The sequence below is a fragment of the Entelurus aequoreus genome, linkage group LG01, assembly GCF_033978785.1.
Source record: "Entelurus aequoreus isolate RoL-2023_Sb linkage group LG01, RoL_Eaeq_v1.1, whole genome shotgun sequence".
Classification (NCBI taxonomy): Eukaryota; Metazoa; Chordata; class Actinopteri; order Syngnathiformes; family Syngnathidae; genus Entelurus; species Entelurus aequoreus.
The window spans coordinates 73,171,652-73,177,651 of NC_084731.1; positions in this window are offsets into that span (position 1 = coordinate 73,171,652).

Here is a 6,000-nt window from a genome sequence, read left to right on the forward strand (position 1 = left end):
GTCCAACATTTTTTGGTATCCTGGAGCATTCAAAGTTCCTTTCACTGGAACTAAGGGGCCAAGCCCAACTCCTGAAAAACAACCCCACACCATAATTCCTCCTCCTCCAAATTTCACACTTGGCACAATGCAGTCCGAAATGTAGCGTTCTCCTGGCAACCTCCAAACCCAGACTGGTCCATCAGATTGCCAGATGGAAAAGCGTGATTCATCAGTCCAGAGAAGGTGTTTCCACTGCTCTAGAGTCCAGTGGTGACGTGCTTTACACCACTCCATCCCACGCTTTGCATTGGACTTGGTGACGTATGGCTTAGATACAGCTGCTCGGCCATGGAAACCCATTCCATGAAGCTCTCTGCGTACTGTACGTGGGCTAATTGGAAGGTGACATGAAGTGTGGAGCTCTGTAGCAACTGACTGTGCAGAAAGCCTTTGCACTATGCTGACATCTGTCAGTTTATGTGGCCTACCACTTGGTGGCTGACTTGCTGTTGTTCCCAAACTCTTCACTTTTCTTATAATAAAGTTGACTTTGGAATATTTAGAAATGAGGAAATTTCACGACTGGATCTGTCGCACATAGATAGATAGATAGATAGATAGATAGATAGTACTTTATTGATTCCTTCAGGAGAGTTACCTCAGGAAAATTACAATTCCAGCAGCAGTGTACAGAATTGAGATCAAATTTAAAAGTAAAAAGTAAATAATGGGTGTATAAATGGAAACAAAATACAAAAATATTACAATAGAATAAAAATAAAAAGCAACAATGAGAATAAAAATATAACAGTAAAATAAGAATATAACAAGAGAAACTAGGCAGTAGTGACCATGTTATGAAAAATTATTGCACTGTTATTGTTTTGCATCCCCTGTCATCCTAGTACCCCCCCTCCCTCCCAGAGAGGAGTTGTACAGTCTAATGGCGTGTGGGACAAAGGAGTTTTTTAGTCTATTAGTCCTGCACTTGGGATGAAGCAGTCTAGCACTGAACAGGCTCCTCTGGCTACTGACAACGGTATGCAGAGGGTGACTGGCATCATCCAGGATGCTCACTAGTTTTTCCACAGTCCTCTTCTCTGCCACCGTCACCAGTGAGTCCAGTTTTATTCCGATTGTAGAACCGGCCCGGCTGATCAGTTTCTCCAGTCTGGAGCTGTCCTTCTTAGATGTACTGCCCCCCCAGCACACTACGATGTAGTACAGAACACTGGCAACCACAGAATCGTAGTACATCCACAATAATTTTTTACTGACCTTGAAGGAGTGCAGCCTCCTCAGGAAGTACAGCCTGCTCTGTCCTTTCCTGTACAAGTGGTCCGTGTTAACAGTCCAGTCCAGCTTGTTGTCCACCCACACCCCGAGGTACTTGAATGAGTCCACAGTCTGTACCTCGACTCCCTCGATCACAATAGGTTGTGATCACATGTGGCATCCTATGACAGTTCCACGCTGGAAATCACTGAGAGCGGCCCATTCTTTCACAAATGTTTGTAGAAACAGTCTCCATGCCTAAATGCTTGATTTGATACACCTGCGGCCGGGCCAAGTGATTAGTGATTCTCATCATTTGGATGGCTGGCCTAATACTTTTGGCTATATATATATATATATATATATATATATATATATATATATATATATATATATTAAAAAAAAAAATATATATATATATATATATATATATATATATATATATATATATATATATATATACAGTATATTTATTAAATGTATATTTGAATGATGGGTTTTTAACATGTAAAGCGGCTTTGGGTACTTAGAAAAGCGCTATACAAATCCCAGTTATTATTATTATTATATTTGTGTGTCCAAACTTTAGGGACAACATATACTGTTTAACTTCATTATCTGCTCTAGGGTTATCATCACACTTCTGTTCACCATCTGGCATGAAGCAAACATGCTAAAAAGCCACATAAAAAGATTGAGAATTGAAGTGTGTAAAAAAAAAAAGACCTTGTTCCACTGTTTGTTTAGCATGCCAGGACACCTAAGTCAAATAGAAATGATTTTTCAGCAAGAAAAATATGCAATCTTTCTTTCTTTATGTGTCTTTCAAAGTCTTTTTAGCTCTCATGTCTTCTCTGTATTCCTGTTGCAAACGTGATGACATCACCTTCTGAAATACAGCAAATAAATCCTATCAAACACCACCAGATGATGTAGGATTCATTTCAATTTCAATATTCTTGACCAGTTTTTAAAGAAAAAGTATTAGGACTGATTTGTATGTATATATTTTTTTTTTTTACAATGAGTAACATTTTGAAAAACAATTTTCCCTATTTGAAGACATATTGGGTGAAAAATGAAATACATTTAGTAATAATGATAAATGAGTTATAAAACAAATCTATCCAAGTTACAAACTATTTATGTTGTTTTATTACTAGAAAATGCTTTTGTACACCTTTTATTTCTCAGAGATAACAACTAATACTCACTGAGTCATTTCAAATACTTTTATGTCAAACTGCCAGTTAAACACTATAAAAGACACATTTTTAAATCTAAATACCATAAAAGATACATTTTTTAATCTAAATACCATAAAAGATAATTTTTTAAATCTAAATACCATAAAATATACATGTTTAAATCTAAATACCATAAAATATACATGTTTAAATCTAAATACCATAAAATATAGATTTTTAAATCTAAATACCATAAAAGATACATTTTTTAAATCTGAATACGATAAGACACATTTTTTAATTTAGATACGATAAGACACATTTTTAAATCTAAATACGATAAGACATTTTTAATCTAAATACGACAAAATGCGATGAGGTGGCGACTTGTCCAGGGTGTACCCCGCCTTCCGCCCAAATGCAGCTGAGATAGGCTCCAGCACCCCCCGCGACCCCAAAATGGACAGGCGGTTGAAAATGGATGGATGGATGGATACAAAAATTATTTTTAAAATCTAAATACGATAATACACATTTTTAAATCTAATTACTATAAGACACATTTTTGAATCTAAATACGATAACAGACATTTTTAAATATAAATACAATTAAAAAATTATTTTTAAATCTAAATACGATAAAAAACACATTTTTAAATCTAAATATGATAAGAGATGCATTTTTAAATCTAAATAAAATAAAAGATATATTTTTAAATCTAAATACGATAAAACACATTTTTTAATCTAAATACCATAAAAGATACATTTTTAAATCTAAATACGATAAGACACATTTTAAAATCCAAACACCATAAAAGATAAATTTTTAAATCTAAATACGATAAAGTACACATATTTAAATCTAAATACTATAAAAGACACATTTTTAAATCTAAATACGATTACATTTAAAAAAAAAAAATCTAAATACGATAGTACACATTTTTTAATCTAAATACGATAAGACACTTTTTTAAATCTAATTACTATAAGACACATTTTTTAATCTAAATACGATAAGACACATTTTTTAATCTAAATACCATAAACCATTTTTAAATCTAAATACGATCAGACAAATTTTTAAATCTAAATACTATAAAAGACACATTTTTTAATCTAAATACTATAAAAGACATTTTTAAATCCAAATACGATAACAGACACATTTTTAAATCTAAATACAATAAAATATACATTTTTAAATCTGAATATGATAAGATATATTTTTAAATCTAAATACGATAAGACACATTTTTTTATTTAAATACGATAAAAGACATTTTTAAATCTAATTACGATAACAAACACATTTTTAAATCTAAATACGATAAGACACATTTTTAAATCTAAATACTATAAAAGACATTTTTAAATCCAAATACGATAACAGACACATTTTTAAATCTAAATACAATAAAATATACATTTTTAAATCTAAATACGATAAAAGACACATTTTTAAATCTAAATACGATAGGACACATTTTTAAATCTAAATATGATAACGAAGTTGGTAGAGTGGCCGTGCCAGCAATCGGAGGGTTGCTGGTTACTGGGGTTCAATCCCCACCTTCTACCATCCTAGTCATGTCCGTTGTGTCCTTGGGCAAGACACTTCACCCTTGCTCCTGATGGCTGCTGGTTAGCGCCTTGCATGGCAGCTCCCGCCATCAGTGTGTGAATGTGTGTGTGAATGGGTGAATGTGGAAATACTGTCAAAGCGCTTTGAGTACCTTGAAGGTAGAGAAGCGCTCTACAAGTATAACCCACTTATCATTTATATTAATTTATAAAATACACATTTTTAAATTTAAATATGATAAAAGATACATTTTTAAATCTGAATACGATTAGACACATTTTTAAATTTAGATACGACAAGACACATTTTTAAATCTAAACACGATAAAAGATAATTTTTTTAATCTAAAAACGATAAGACACATTTTTAAATCTAAATACGATAAAACACCAATTTTTAAATCTAAATACGATAAAAAACTAATTTTTAAATCTAAATACGAAGACACATTTTTAAATCTAAATACGATAAAAGATACATTTTTAAATCTAAATACGATAAGACACATTTTTAAAATCAAAATACGATAAAAAAACAATTTTGAATGAGAACACGATAAAAGATACATTTTAAATCTTTTTTTTGTTGTTGTTGTCCTGTCCAGCTTCTCAGGCAAATCATATAGTTGATGTAAATGCCCATATCGGCTGTTCAGATTTTACATTTTACATTACATTTTAAATCTAAATACGATAAAACAAATTTTTAAATCTAAATACGATCAGACACATTTTTTAATTTAGATACGACAAAAGCCACATTTTTCAATCTAAATACGATAACAGATACATTTTTAAATCTAAATACGATAAAGGCACATTTTTAAATCTAAATACGATCGGACACATTTTTTAATTTAGATACGACAAAAGACACATTTTTAAATCTAAATACGATAAAAGATACATTTTTAAATCTAAATACGATAAAAGACATTTCTAAATCTAAATACGATAAGACACATTTTTAAATCTAAATATGATAAGATACATTTTTAAATCTAAATACGATAAGACACATTTTAAATTCAAATACGATAAGAAATGTTTGAATTTAATTACGATAACAAACACATTTTTAAATCTAAATACGATAAGACACATTTTAAATCTAAATACTATAAGAGACACATTTTTAAATCTAAATACGATAAGACACATTTTTTAATCTAAATACTATAAAGGATACTTTTTAAAATCTAAATACGATAAAATACACATTTTTAAATCTAAATACGATAAGACACATTTTTAAATTTAGATACGATAAGACACATTTTTAAATCTAAATACAATAAAAGACACATTTTTAAATCCAAATACAATAAAAGATACATTTTTAAATGTAAATACCATAAAAGACACATTTTAAAATCTAAATACGATAAAAGATACATTTTTGAAGTCTATTTCACATGTACATGTTACAACCATGTTGAACTGGTTTGAAGTGTATTTGACATGTATATGTTACAACCATGTTGAACTGGTTTGAAGACTATTTGACGTGTATACCTGTATGTTACAAGACCTCAACGGTGGAACAGGCGGAGGATGATTGCTAACCCTATGGAGCGTCACAACGGCTGGAATGGCGGATGAAGGCTGCAGCAGAAAAGGGTCCCCAGTCGTCTTGGACTCCATGCCACTGGACCCAGACCCGGATCTGTCAAGGATAGTGGGGAGACTGGTGCACACAAAGTCACGCACAGGCATCCTCCGTAAAGCGATACCCCCCTACCAGGAGGATCGTCATACTCGCTTCGAGTGACCGCCGATGATGTTACAACCATGTTGAACTGGTTTGAAGTCTATTTGACATGTATATGTTACAACCATGTTGAACTGGTTTGAAGTCTATTTGATATGTATATGTTAGAAGGATGCCATTTAAGGGATGAACTGGTTTGAAGTGCATTTCCAAATCAGTGTAAGTGTAAAGGGTTGCAACAATAAATCAGAATCAGAA